Below are 16418 nucleotides of genomic sequence, written 5' to 3'. Positions count from 1 at the left end.
GTGGATAAGGTGCATGTGCAGTAGCAAAACTGCAGGTTCTTGAGGCTAAAAGCTCTCTGAAGTCCAAGTGGTTTAGCCTATTTGTTTGTGAATTATGGCCTTGATGTAGACACCTAAATTAAACCACAAATATTCAGAATTTTTTATCTATTTTTTTTTTTTACTTCACCCTATACTCCCAAATAGCTAGCCAGGAATCAAGAGTACAAATGGTGCTGTTTGGGAAAGCAGGGATAAATCAAATGAAATAAAAGCAGAAGGACCTCATTAGGCAATATCTAACCTGCTTTTCGTGGTTTTGCCACACAAATTTGTTAAAAAGAAAATACCCGATCAGTACGTTGAAACCATAGTTTAGTGCATCAACTTTTTGTTGTATGAATTGCACCCTCAGTTCTTCAGTGCAGTTCAATGCCCATCACTGACATTGAAGAGGATTTCCTTTCTCTTAAGAAATGTTTGCCAGTTGGAGTCTGTATCTAGGTCATTCCTCTTGGGAACAGCTCTCTATCTCATCAGATTAGAAAGAGAAGCAACCTACCACTATAAGAGAAAGAATTCAGTTGGCATTATTATTCCAAATACCCTGTATGTGTATTGTTGTTTCCTAACTGCTTACAAAAAGCATTCTCAGAATAAAAACTTGGCTGACCAATGAGCAGGTTTCATAGCTGACCCCTGAATATTAGCTATGTGCCTTAAAAGCCAAGTCTCAGAAAGGTAGCTTTCCCTTTAACCCTATAGATTTGTATTGTGAAAGACAGGCCTCATAACAACTAATTGCTCTTTATTTATAATCTTGTATGAACTTTTAGGATCTTGAGATATTCGTTAATTTAACTGGAATAAGCTAAAGGGTCAAATTAGGCTGCAGAAATAATAATAGTAATAATAATAGTACAGCCAGACTGTGCATAGTTTTCCATCCATAAATCACAAAGGCATTAAGTATCATTAGAGCCATTTCAGAGACGAAACAACGAAAAGAGATGACTTGCCTGAGGTCACCAAACAACTTACAGCATTCAGACACATTTGCTGACATCTTACACCAGCATTTGCTGGCTTTGCGCAGCAGCATGTGGGGTCAATAAATGCTCTCTATTCTCAACCTAAATATTAAGCTGATTCTGTGGGCATGGAATTCTGTGGAAAAAAAACAACAACGGGTACCTACAGAAATGAGTGCATGTGAGAGAAAAGGCAGACAGAAAATAACCGGTGATATTTTTTGTTCAGAAAGGGGCACTATGACATGGAGAAGAGAAGAACAAACAACTGAGAATATAAGCATATATTTTCCAGAATAGAAAAATAGGAAAGAGAAGGGGGGAAAAGCTTGAAAAGAGTATAAAAGCCACAAGTTTCAGAAGGAAGAAGCGGAAAAAGAAAGTGAGAGAAAAGAAGAGCAACAAGGGTAGAAATGACAGTACTTTCTTTGTGAGAAAAAGCAGGACCATTTGCGTAGGGAGGAGTCAAGCCATCCACAGGCACAAAGAAAAACAAAAAGAACCTGATGGAGAATCACTGTCAACTGCAACTTCAGGTTGTCACCTGGGAGCCACCCATCTGCAAGCTGCTCTAACATACTGACAAGCCACATCTTGTCCAACAACATGGGTCCTGGCCTGTTCAGTAGCACCGGAGTTTGCTCAGCCCTGTGCTGGCAGGAGTGGTCACTGGGGAGCAAAGGCACCCAGTAGGATTCCCAGTTGAAGATGGCTGGGAGGACTTCTTGGCCGGTAGGTAGTGCTAGGAACAGAGTCCTTCATTATCTTGGAAGGAAGAAGTAAATTAGCTAGAAGGCAGCCTATTTTCCTTCAAATATCCATATACTCTTTTGAAAATAAAAGACCAAAAACCAAGGGTCAGGCATTTCTTCAGCTGTTTAAGGCTCTGGGGAAATGATGACTCAGCTTGTATTTTATTTGCCAGTTCTAGGGCTGAGAAAGTAACAGGCATGTGGTGCACAGCTCTGGGAATATGCCTACAAAACTTAGCAAAGGAATCAAAAAATGTAGGCAAGGTTAAAATGTGTCTCAAGCAGGAGGAAACAGTCATTTCCAAGGAGGATGCTCGTGGCTGAGTAGAACAAAATTGATTTACCCTGCCTGGCTTGTCTTTTGAGTGACAAACAGATAAAAAGTTCCACCTGTGCATTGCTGGCAGAGGTCAGCAACGGCCCCAACCCACATTACACTAATTAAGATACCAGTACACCGTATAAATTTCCATTTGGCTCCAAAATGGCTGAATTTAAAAATACTAAAACTTTCCCATACTCATACATTCCAAACAGAAAGTTTTTCCAGACTTCTTCAGAAAAACAAATAAACCAAGATGAGCTATAGTTGACAGTAAAATAGTATTTGGTGAATACCAAGGGTGGCATTTCTGCTAAGTGACAGTGCTTTTTGTGTGGCTCCAAGAGGCTAGAGGAGCATAAAGTCACTGACAGCAATTTCTACACTGTTTTTGTCAAATACTTTCAGCACAAAATTTTAGGCACATACATGCTTTTTACACAATATGAAATATCTAATACTCCTTTTCAGTTTCTATTTATTTTTCCCCCTTTACATTTTTTTCTTAAATAACATGAAAATTAAATGCCAAAATTTTCCATAGTTCAAAAGTAAGATTTTTCTAAATATTCAAAAGTTAGAGCATTTGGCTCACCCCCATAAGCATATGTGCACATGCAATGAGTCTAAAAAACCCAAAAGCCTCTGAGAAGGTTTGATTTTGCATTTAATGAGTCATTGGGAGTTTAAGATTTTAATCTACATGAATATGATTCTGAAGTCGTGTCATGGTCTAGCCCCGGCCGGCAACCAAGCCCCACGCAGCTGCTTGATCACTCTCCCTCACCCAGAGGGATGGGGAGGAGGATTGGAAAGGAAGTTGAGATAAGAACAGTATAATAGGTAAAGCAAAAGCTGCGCATGCAAGCACAGCAAAACAAGGAATCCATTCACCACTTCCCATGGGCAGGCAGGTGTTCAGCCATCCCCAGGAAATCCGGGCTCCATCACACATAACAGTTACTTGGAAAGACAAACACCATAATGCTGAATGTCCCACCCTTCCTTCATCTTCCCCCAGCTTAATACTCAGCATGACATCATATGGTATGGAATATCCCTCTGGCTAGCTTGGGTCACCTGTCCTGGCTGTCCTTGGGTCACCTGTCCTGTCCCCTCCCAATTTCCCATGCCCCTCCAGCCCTCCTGCTGGCAGGGCCCAAGGAACTGAAAAGTCCTTGACTTAGTATAAACATTACCCAGCAACAAACAAAAACATCAGTGTGCTGTCAGCATTGTTCTCACACTAAATCCAAAACACAGCACTGCACCAGGTATCAAGAAGAAAATTAACTGTATCCCAGCTGAAACCAGGAAAAGTTGAGATTTCCTCAAACCAGAATTTAATTGCTCCCATAGAAGTCAATGGGAGTCTTGCCAGTATATATATGTATGTAGATGTCAGAACATGGGATAAAATTTATGTTTGGAAGCATCTGTCAGATATTTTCATGACACTGTGTCAATCACAGAGGAATGATAATCTTAGTACTTCTTGGCAGAGACCAAAAGAAAAGCCATAAATAATTAATCCTTAACATCCTACACACTATTTTTGAGTACTTGAGACAGTATTTCACCATGAATGTATACTAGGACATGAACCGAAGACTTTGCAAGTCTAATATAAAAAATGGAAATAGAATTGTCCTTATTGCAATTTTGGCCATTCTTCAATTTATAATAATTCCTGTCTGTGAGAAAGCTCAAAATGAGTCTTGTCTGATTTCGGATCAGTCTGGAAGAATCTTTTCTTCATGGTAATCACCTTTTTTCCAGGCTGGATCTGTTCCAGAAATCTTTCAATGGACACACCAGGGAGCCTCTGTTTATTCCCTAAGTGAGGATCCAGACTCCTTCCCTAGGCATTACCAGCATTCTTAAGGCAATTCTGCTGCCTCATTGTCAGCCCTATTCATTCTGTAGATTATATAGCATGGAGGTCCCTATTTCACACATTTCTTGTATATCTGTTGGCCTCTTCTTGTTTCCAGGGCTGGATACAAGAATCACATGATCTTCTAAGACAAAGAATATTTGACTATACAGTATTGACGTATATAGTCATCGGTGGCAGGTAAGCAATCTTAAAATTACACCAAAAAAAAGTTAAGCACAGGATCTTCTACTTCTTTTCCGTCTTCCAGGGAGGCCTGATCCACCCCCTGATTTGAGTTTGGCTCAGAATGAAGTTTGAAATTTCCTGAAGTCACTTATGGCAGAGGCATTGCACCACACCACTGGAAGCACAAATTCTTATCTCAACATATGGATTGGTGTGGAAATGATCTGAAGTCTTGTGATGTTGACTGTCAAATCTACACTCAAGAACATCTGTTATTGACTGCACTGTGAAGTCCTCAGCAGAAGATACTGGAGCAGGATTTGTCTATAATTTGCTTAACTAGGAAGAGATTTTTCCGTATTGGTTGATGCTCCCCAACTACCTTACCATGGGCAGCAAATATTTCCTTAGAAGTCTTTCCTGCCAGGGCACATGGAAGATCTCAAGACTTGAGACACAGGTCTCTTAAGGGCTGCTTACATCTTGTGTGTACTTTGTCTGAACATTCATTGCTCTCTGTTACTGTTTTTCAATCAATAGCTTATTTAGCCCAATCATTTTTCAACAAAACATTAGCATAATAAAATAGTCCTTTGAATATTGTGGATAATTGTCCTCTACCTATTAGCTCTTCTTTCTTCAATTTGTTCCAGGATTGTTTCCTCAGGTTGTTTTGCTGTGATACTTATTAGCATCAATCAAACAGCAGTCAACTGCAAAAATTCCCACAGCCCATGAACTTATTTAGAACCACTCAGCTGCTCACCGCAGCATCCTTTACATGTGTTGCTCTTTCAGGCTTTTCTTGTCATCCTCACCACTCTTAGTTTCTTCTAATTAGAGATGGTTATTTTTTATGTGCCTGTACCACATCCAGCATCACAAACTTCATAATGTTTTGCAGCACAAGTGGAATGTTGGTAAGGTAAGTTAGTGGTGGTGTCTCAGCACCCTTGTTTGTGGTGGTTTTGTATGGAGAAAGGCTGATGTACAGCAAAGATTCAAGGCCACAGCCCTAGGAATGAATAAATGCACACAAATTATGTATTTTCATAACACATGAAACAGTGGTAGTGGTAGAATTACTTTTTTTGTGTGTCTGCAAATATGTAACTTTCAATGTGTCTCCTTAATGAAATAGTTAAATGAATTTGTATGTTTTGCCACTGAAGACATTCTCTATGTGCTTTGCACTCTTCCTGAAGTCTGGCTCAGAAATCTTCAACTTGCAATGGTCTTCTCAGGACAGAATACAGATGGATTCTGTGGACTTGCATGAGTGTAAAATAACATGAACTGTTCTTAAGTAGATACATTGGATAGCACCTAAACTGTAGTTATAGAACAACCAACGTAGATTAAAATAAATATTTCCCCCCTCTCCCCTTCAAATTTCTCTGCAAAATAATACTTTGATGCTTAGTAAGTAAGCTACACTGACTGAAATTGCACAAGATATTTGCACCAGCCCCCAAGAAAGACAAAATTGCTTTCCATTCACTTGTTTAAGAAAAAAACAGTAGTAAAATTAAAGTTTCCAAATAACTTCACATTCATGCGAATCACTGCAAACAAATCCCATGCCAAAAAAGTGGGAGAAATGGCATCTATATCCCAGATGATATAGCAGGCTCAGACACAGAAGTAGAACAACTCATCTTTTTTCCACAAAGGGTGCTCTTCAACCTTTTTAAGGGCAATATGACTAGGACCATGAAAGTTACAGCCAACCAGTTCGTCACTATTTTCCTTGGAGTCATTTTTCATCCACCAAAATGAAATCTTTCTACATATAATCAATTTACTTAACTCTTCATTAGTATTGCTTGTCTAATTATTTATAATGAAGTAAGTAACAAGGCATTGAGGAATGTGTAAGTAATAAATTTAAGATGTAAAGCACTGTAGATCATCTGACTGTTAAATGAAGGTATTATCATCACTGGAATGTTTAAGTACATCCAGTTAAAGGGTGTTCTAGTTTTATCTCTCACCCATGGACGGACTGTACATCATTCCCTGGAATGTTTTCCTTCTATCATTGTAATAACTTTGCACATTCCTGAACATCTGACATTATACTGCCCGTTACTATTTATTGTGAAATATCCCATTGTAGGTGATTCATTTGAATAGGTTTCTTTTGTAACAATAAATTCCCTGGACTGGGATTTCAGTTGACGAGCAACAATGCCCATTAACGGACCTAAAGTAAAGTCCCTCTTTCATTGATATTCCAATCGAACCACTCATGACTAAATACTTACATTCAATTACAGACTTAAAGGAAAAGATGTATGTATTTTAATCCTGTTTCTCCCACTTCTACTACATTTCCTTTTTTGATTGTTTGAGATGAGTGATAAGTGAAACCTTGGATCCCCTCAGTTAACTAGGAATTTTGCTAATGTTCTGATGGACCCAAGATAGTATATTTCCATGAATTTGGATAGCTTTAAAGTGTTTTAAGTAAAATGAAAAAAATATTATTTTACAGTGGTTTTTTAATGTGTTAAAACTATTTTTTCTTTTATTTTATCCTTGTAGCATTTAGTGGGTAAGAATGCCTAGATATTGTTATTATAGCTAATAATATCTGCATTTGCTGTGGTAGTACTAACACTTCTTTGTTAGACCCTGTAGAAAAAAATAGAACAAAGTCAGTTTTTACAGGCAGAGAATTGCGAACCAATACTCTTTGAAGACAGAAAGAGAGATAACAAGAAATGTGATGGCGTCATGGCAGGGAGATGGAAGGACAGCTTCATTCACATAAATTGTCATATGAACGGAACAGAATAAAACTGTGGAGGCAAGTCTGCTTAAAATGGAAGCTGGCTAGAATGTAGCTATCTTAAGAAGCGAAGATATGCCATAGTAGCTTTTGTACAGATACAGGAAGGCATCTGGTTTCTTCTTAGAACTGCGGAAGGCCTTCTCCTTCAGACATATGGGCTTTGCGTATGCTATCCCAGTGTAATGCCTCTCAAAGTACCTCTGTGACCTGACGGTTTTTATTTCCCCTGCTGTCTAGCCTCTGAAGTCCCCCAAGGGGAACCATAACTATGTCCAAGAGTGGTAAGAGGAACTTCAGAATCATCAGGGATTTTCTTGACCCTCTAGCAACCCTTCAGCTCTGCACTTGAGCTTACTGTTCTTTGAGCAACCCCCGTTTACCATCATGTTGCCCAAGTACAGGTGGTGGGTCACAGTTGTGCCTCCGCTTTGAACTGCTAAGTGGTGCAGCATGCCTCTTTAAACACCCCATGCAGGAACATTTATAGCATGGCTCCATCACACATCTACTAAACCTGAGCCTATTGTCAGAGGAGAACATGAAGTCAAGCACCATCCCCATACACACCGCTGTGAAAGCCCTATACAGAACCATAATTTTGGAAATGTCAACCATAAGTGCAACATCTGGGTGAAAATGAGCAAAGGGTCAAATGAAGGACTTTGAGATTCGAGTCAAGGACAGAAAAGCTAAAGAATATTTGCAGCAGCAACAAACACCTTAGGTACAGAGAACCGCTCTTGATAGGTATTTAATGTGAAGGGTTATTGACGCAGAACAATGCTGCCTCCCTAAAGATCAAGAAGCTAAAAATGATGCCTCATGCAAACAAGAAATGTTTTTGCCGGGGAAGCAGATATCCTTTCTTGGCTAGATGAGAGATTTTGTGGCCAACAGGAAGCAGTTCAACACTGGTCAATACTGATGTGCTGGTGTACTTTTAAGAAATGCAGTTAAGGTAATACACAGTTGCACCTGAGACACTGCACAGGTGTAAAACCCCTTGGTGTCCTGAGAAAGAAAAGAGATCCTGTACCTTCTCTTTAGTTGTGTTGGTCTTAAAAGAACTGTGAAGTATTCAAAATCATCTCCTGAAGCTGGAAACATTCAGCAAAAGTCGATGTCTTTTATCTGATCTTAAAATCATTTCTAACCTGCCAAAATTCTTCAGGAGAGGAAGTGGCCTTAAATTTCAGCTTTGCAACAAACTCTGACTCAGACCCTTAACATAACTACAACATGGTTAAAAAAGGATTTTCCAGTGCTGTAGATTTCTGTTCTATATTCTACTTAAAAACACCCACAAGTATGAACTTACCTTGAAAATCCTGCTAACACATATCTCCTTTACAACACAGCTCTTCCAGATAGATTTTCTTTCCTTTCTGATTTCTGAATAGCACTTCTTTGATAGCAGCCTTATAGGTTTATCCAATACAGGGGTTTTGTTTGTTTGTTGGTTTGTTTGTTTGGTTTTCGTTGTTTTCTATTCCAGAATAGTGGTAGGAAAAAATCTCTTGGTATTTGTGACCTATTTGTTTTACCTCCCGGCTTGGACACAAACATTCAAAAACAATATTCTGGCAGTAGTGATTATTACTCTTTTTCACTTGTGTCTTGGTTACATATGTATATCTCATCATTCTGTGTGCAATTTGTTGCAGGATAACAACCTCACAGAGTTCATTATGGGGCTTTTTTTTTGGTGGAATCTTAGACTGTTGCAACTATAAACACAAAATCAATTAGGCTTGTCAGGGTTCATGCTGAACTTAAAATGAAAGCTTTGAGAGGCCAAGACAAAACTTTACAGCTGTTCACAAACAGAGCTTCCAGACAAGTCAGACAAACCTAGAGTCTTACTGTCAGTAAACTTGCTCATAATCTTTTTTACTGGAAAATCTTTTGAACATATCTCAAATGACATCTGCATCATTTCACTTTTCAAATATTTAATACCTACCTGCAAAGAAAAGCAAACTTCCTGAGTCAAACCGGGACAGGAACTCTAACCAGCCCTCCTAGTCGATGGCTGCGAGCCTGCACACATGGGGCCTTGAGGATTTAGGAACTTCATCTAAAAAGCTAGTGAGGAGTAATTTAAAGTAAAGCAAGTTCCTATTTGCAATGTAATGACCGAAAAATGTTCCTGTTTTCAGGAATTTATCATTGTCTGTTATTGTCTGAAAATTGCTCAAATACACAGTAAACGATGGCAACATGAAACCATGGGCAAATTTAGCAGAGTCAAAATACCAAGCTGCAAATAGAAGCATAAACCCCATAATTACAGGAGGAGTTGTTGTTTGAGAATGTACCTTGGCCACAAGTATATTTTATAAGTATTTTAGAAGTAAGTTGATAAGCCTACACTTGTCATCAGCTGTTGGATAAATCAGCTGTCTTTCATAAGTTGTTTCTAAAGTAAATCCACAACTCAGTGAACAGCCCAGCACTGCACATGGCTACTATTTGGGCCACTAATCTAGCTGTGAACTATTGCAAATACAGTCTCTGCGAATAATGAAGAATAAATTTAGTCTTTGGATACTTCAGCTGCATATGAACAAAAGTATAGCTGTACAAATAGTGTACAAACACTGCTTGGTGTGTGTTAAGGACCTAAAATCTGCACTGCCACCACAGCACAGAAAACACCTGATATTGTGGCAATTCAAATAATAAACGGCAACATGCTTTATGGTTAAATCTGTATAAAATCTACATCTTCAAATGATAACTTTAAAAAACACACAAATACATTTCAGAAAGCAATGCAAATGCTAAGATGTTGCAGTAAAACATTAGGGACCATGTCCTGGGCACCTTATACCTTCATGCCTCAGACTTTTCTCATGCCACAAAAGTACATAGGATTCTCACCTTACCAAGGGTTAGGAACAGCTGAGGATCTGCTTGCTTTACCTGTCCTTACAATGATACACCATGGAATTCTGTTTTAACTGCCCGTGATAATGATTAGAGAGGAGGAACGCTGGCCTCTCAGATAAGTGGCCAGTCTGACTTTAACTTCAGACATCCCTCAAGCTGTCAGACATTCAAACTGCCTGTTGCTCCGAGTCCTGTGACACATCCATGCAACACTCCCACTTCAACTGAAGTTCCTAGAAAAGAAGGTCCTGCACCCTCATTGCAGGGCACTAATGAAGTCCATGAGTTTAGGGACAGCAAGAAAACTGGTGCTTGCTTGTCCCTATCCACACTTTACCTTCAGTCGGAACAAATTCACCCTGTTCAAATCCATTACCTTGCACAGTATTTATTGAAGAGCCACAGTGCCGGGACAACGCCATACATCTCCACACATTTTGACATACATATGGAGGAGAGGAATGCTCAGAGAATCTACAGAGATTCTGAGGAAGTCTGTGGACTTGGGGACAGAAGGTCCCCAAGGTTTAGTGTCTTACACTTACTGAAATTGGAATCTCCTCCTTACCCAGAGAACTAGGTAGAAAAAAGCCTGATGAGTTCTTTGATTTAGATTATACTTGACACTTAACCACAACGTAACAGCACACAAGGAAATTCTTCATTCAAGCAAAGTCCAGCAGGGGAGTATGTAATTAGATCTCAGCAAAAATTAAGATAAGTAAGCCACTGTGATACTGTTACTCACCATTGCCTCATCATTTAACTAATCCCAATTTAATAAAAAAAAAAAAGAAAAAAAAAAGAAAAAAACCAACATTTTTTTTACAGTAAAATATGCTAGAAAATAAACCCACAGAAAATATCATCCTGTACTACATGCACGAGCATAATATTTTTTAGTTTATCTTTGACATGGACTTAATTTTCTGCACAAAAGTATTATGATGTTTTATATCTCCCACTGGTGGAATTCCAGATAGTCCTGTGAGGAGATATGTTCCAGGAGGAGATACCATCTTCATATTTTTACTTTCCACCATCTCTGTTCAGGGTCTCCTGTGCCATTTATGTAGGACCAAGTGTACTCTATTTTTGGTCATTTCTGCTGTAAGACAGCAGACATCTTGGTATCCTTTACAATTGGCAGAGCCTGTGTGTCATCAGATAACCTATGTACGGTGTGGTATTTGGTCATATGTATGGTGTCTCGGCTAGGCTTACAGGTCTGTTGTGAAACGAGCAGACTGTGCGCTGCCGTAAGGAGGTGCAGGGTCCGTCCTGCCTCACCCTAGCATCACAGACCATTACATCACCCTGCTCATTCTGGCATCGCTCGCTATCCTCAGAAGGCTGCACGGGTTTGTATGTAGGAGAGAGGGAGAGAATGTACAGAAAACCTTGACGAATTTCCCTGCTATTTCTGGAAGGCAGCACAGTGAAACTGTGATGTCCCCCACGCAGAAATAGGACCTGATTCCCCACCAGCAGGATGAACATGTTTTGGCTGAAACCCTGTGAAGAGCAGTTGCTAAGAAGAAGCACTAAATAATACCTAGCTTGTCTTTTATTGTTATATTTAACAGAAATGTAACAAAAATGATATTTCATAAGATAATATGTACCAAGATGGCTTGTGCAACATGGGCACGCAGGGGCCAGGCTTCCTCTCAAAGCTTTATTCAGATGTTAGACTGTCTTGAATAATCCTTCTTAACCCTGTCATCAGTTGCCATTGTGTCAAGATATGTCAGGCTTAAAAATGAAGAAATATCTTAAGGAAATGATGCCTTGCAAGGAATAATGCTGAATGTGGATTTAGTAGGAAGATAATGACTTATCTTTTGTTGAAGAGCCATCTTACACAACCAGCACTAATTTCCAAACACACCCTTTGTTTCTAACAGCTGCTCAGGAACATTATTATTTTATTATTTTTAAACTTTTCACCTAAATTGTGCTTCAAGATAAAAAAAAAAAAAACCACAAACAAACAAAAAACAACCTGCAATGGAGATCCAGCAGAGGTAATTGACTCGCAGCTGAATCTTCTGAGGTCTGGGAGCTGGTTGTAAATGAAACACAAGCTTGCATTTGAAAATGTACTCTCTTGAACCTGTATTGGAACAGAGAAACTTTAGCTTAACCTGATCTACAACTGGCTTACACTGCAAGGACTGGTATGCTGGAGTCATTGCTTATTAGCAGCGCTAATTGTCATGGTAATCACACCATTTTAACTATACTGGTTCTGAAAATAGAGACAATTTCAAATAATTGGTGCAAGCTGATTGCCATATGTAAAAACAGTGCTCCCAGAGAACTGTGGGAATGTTGGTTTTGTTCTGCTTTGGAGAGCTATTGCTGAACAATTATTCATTTGAAAGTAAAGCTAAATGAACATTAACAACAGAATCCTCAGGGTGAAATCATGGAGCCAACCCAAACAACCTCACCAGCCCTTGCATCACAACCAACCAAAGAGAAAGGACTTTGCTTTTTAGTTAATGGACTTTATTTCTCCAGGAAGATGAAGAACTTAAACAGTGATGTTAATTTTGCTTGAGTATCTTTGGTGTATAGATGCTTACAACTACCAAATACCCATATCAACAGTACTACCACTTTCACATTACCATAGAGAACTAGGGAAGCCCAGGCTGAAGAGAGATGACAATTTATGATTATACTCCCATAATCCTTTCTCTGCTTATTTAATGAAACACTCCAAACCATCTTTCATTTCATTCCCCCATGTTTTATTTACCAAAACAGCTAAAACATTAGTACAATACTTCTATGAGGAATACATCTCTCTTCAGAAAAATGGTATGTGGTATTTTGCTTGTCCTAAATTGCCTTTCTCTCCATTGTTTTATCAATTAAGTGTTTAGTTCCATAAGACTAAAGAAAAGTTTTGCCCAAGAGATCCTTTGAACTCTTCTGCAACTCTATACAAAAAGAAGCAGATGGTTATGTCCTAGCTGCCAGCTTTCCAGGATTGAAATAGGTGAATCACCTTCAATCTCAGAGCTGTTTAGGCACATTAGTACGTGATTGTCCATGTTACTAAGTCTTGTCTCTCATGTTAGTCAGCAGATTGGTCTGACATATCCAAGTTGCGTGACTGCACCAAGGAGATCTCAGAAGAAAATAATCTCTCATCAGATGCTTCATAATTCACAGGGTCATGTATGAATACGTAAGGAAATACAGAAAAGATTTAGCCTGTTTGTTCTTTGGACTTGTTATTTTCTTATTCAAAATGAAAAAGTACAAAAAAATGCAAAAGTCAAGAACAACATATCTCCAACCTTTTAATTTCAACCCACTGTTTTTAATTTGGGAGAGAAATTTGAGTGCAGTTCTAGTTTTCACTGAACTAATTCACATGAAATTGGAACTGAGTACACCACCGAATTTCATCAGGTAGGTATAGAGTATTTTGACCAAGAAGGCAGAGGCTGGCATCAAGAACAGATCTCTGAGTTAGAAAACATCAGAGTGGCACTTTAGAAATACCCATAATGCAAAGGGGGATCAAGGGGAGGAAAAGCATTATACCATATAAATATCTGAAAAACTGGGGGAAAAAAAAACACAAACCAACTGGTTTTTTTCCCTAACAGTAGGCCACCATTACCTAAATTTCCTTAATGTAACTTTCCCAACAGATTAAAAATGTTTTCTGACTTGAACACTAATAGTTTCCATGACTGTTGGGTCACATTCAGAACTGCAACAAGAAAAAACTTAGCAATATTGTCTATAATATGCCTCCATATATATTCTTTCGGCTGCTTTATGTCTGACAATTAATCACCAGTTGTAATTGTTAGCAAGCGCAGAAGACACTACAAGTAGTCTTCAGCACACAAGATCGATGGCAGCCATGGTAGGAAATTCAATCAGATATCAGATAATTTGTTCCAGGATAATTTGCTTCCTGTAACTTGCTTGGACTCCTGGGGTATTTTGCTAAAGATCTTAAACGCTACAGACTTTTTCTGCACACATGACAAATCTGATTATCTGTTTCTCTGCCCTTTGTACAGACGTAATCTCTCTTGCCAGTCTCAAGCGTACAAATATCATGAGTCAGCCCCAAACCATCAAATTATGAGTTTGGATAGAGAAAGGAAACTGCAGTATTTTAAAAGACTAAGCGTAGATGTTCTTATGTTGTTTCTGATAACATCTGGTTTATAATGTCAAGATAACAATTAGATAAAACAAAAGCTTCCTTTACCATTTAGTGTCAGAATTATTTGGAAAAAGAATAAAGAAAAAAGTTATATAATGCGATCAAAGCTGCAAAGAAGCAAGGAAACTGAGATATACAGGGCCCACAGGCTCACACCAACAGCTGTCAGATGAGGGAAGGGCAGAAGGAAATATTTATGTTGCAGTCCTGTTGTTGTGTTGTTCAGCCTAAACATTATCAAAAGGAACCTCCCTAATTACCCTGAAATGGGTTGGAGTGCAACTCAGCACAGACAGGAATAAATAAGAATAATAACAGCAACAACAAGGCTAAACAGGCTGTAAACTCCCATAATTGAATTCATAAATCTGAATCTTTTAGAAGGTTGGTGCTAGGGCTAATGCAGCTTGACCTAGCATGGTTGTTGATGCTGCACCCGTTATAAGCCTCCTACCAGTGAGCAGTGAGGGGCAAAATAAATAAATAAATCAATGAGACTCTCAGGAGCACTTCAGGAATCACCCTTTCAGTCTGCCATAGTTATCATTCAGCCTGCAGCATCTCAGCGCTAGCTGGCTAGAGACAGCCATCTAATCATTACACTGCAGCAAGCCGGGAATACACCACCCCAGCTGTTGAAATAGAGGAAATACTTCACAGACAGTGGGCAGCTGATAATTGCTGATGTCAAACAAGCTTATTAAATGGAAAGATTTCATCCCCTCCACCCCACCCTCCCAGCCGCGGCACCCTGTACCGCAATGTGACAGTCCCCAGCAGTGATCTGAGACACTGCAGTTTACAATACTGGTACAAGCCTGAGGCTTGATCCTGCAAAGCACCAGCATGACCCTCACCCTCACCATCCTCAGTTGCTATTCACCGTTCTGCTGCCTGAGAGGGATCCCTTGTGGTAATAACGTTTGCCTTGGGAAGGGTTGGCATTTTTGTGAGTCCTTGTTCTGCAGAGCACTTTCTACACAGCCATCCCATTCCTGCTCTATTTGCCTCTGTTTTGTTCTGGCTTTCTACACAGCCATCCCATTCCTGCTCTATTTGCCTCTGTTTTGTTCTGGCCTGTATTATTTTCAGGGGATATAAAACACTGCATTGCTGTCAAATGCACCTTCAGGGCATAATCTTTCCTAAAGTTATACTGCACTTTAACAGCAGCTACCTGACACAAAGTAGCACATGATGCAGTCTCTACAAATAACAAGAAGAGCATTTTGATGGCTTTATTAATATAGTAATCTAGCAGCTTGTAAAATATGCATATAGCACCTTTGAACTTTTGTAACTTGACAGATTAAAGTCTCCTTTTAGTTGGGCAATAGCCTATGAGTTTGGCTGATCATTCAACATGCCACTGAAACATTGTTTCCACGAAATTACAACAAGGAGGTGATAATTAGTCCTGCTCTCAACATTTCTCAGCTTTAGCTATGATTCTTCATGTTATGGTTCACATATCTTTCAAAAGGTCTAGGCTGGAGCCACCACTGAGACCACCTTTGTACAGATCTCTGAGCATCTCTGGGTGGTTTTGCTTCCTTTCTTACAGCCCTAATACTGGAAAACATCATTTCTAGTTTCTTTCCAACTGAGGACAGTATGTCAGGACAGTGTCTATTTTCTGTGCTGTGCCTTCACATAATTCTTTAAATTTCCAATAAACCTTTTGGTGTAAGCAGGTTATAGTTTAGGGTGCTAGAGAGAAGTTGGCTTTGTAAATATTGTGGTACGATTGCACTAACATCCTTAGCTTGTGAAGACAGTTGTCAACCTGAATACAAGACTGGAAAAAGGGAAAACCCAATTTTCCACCTCATCCCTCAATAGACAATTGAAATTTATTTAATGTTTCTTTTTAATTAGAGTATGCTTTATAAGTCAGAATTAACTTTCAAAGCCTTAGCAAACTCAGTTTACACATACTTCCACAGCAAAAAAAGCCACAAATGCTTAAGAATTGTTCAACAGTTCATTGCAGGAGATTCTCCAGAGAAGATACAGGACAAATTTTTACCCATTTCCTCTGTCAGCACCTAATGCAATGTTAGTTTAGCTTTACTAAGAGTATTAAATGGCATTTCTTAATACTGATAGCATTCATAGTGAGTTCCACAATACTTCGCTATTCATTGGTTGGATATGATTTTTTTCTTATGCTCTGATTGTGGTTTATCACCTTCATATTTTCTATATCCATTTCTTATACAACTCCCATAAAAATTATTTCCAGGGTTACCAAATCCTCTTCTTAATGCAGCTTTTTGTGACCTCATTAAAATACTGTATTAATTTACATTAATTTCTGCACCAAATTTGGGTTAGGTGTTGTTAACCTCTCACTTGGAAAGCTCTTAATTTTAC

The sequence above is a fragment of the Falco peregrinus genome, chromosome 4, assembly GCF_023634155.1.
Source record: "Falco peregrinus isolate bFalPer1 chromosome 4, bFalPer1.pri, whole genome shotgun sequence".
Lineage (NCBI taxonomy): Eukaryota > Metazoa > Chordata > Aves > Falconiformes > Falconidae > Falco > Falco peregrinus.
This window is presented reverse-complemented; position numbering follows the sequence as displayed.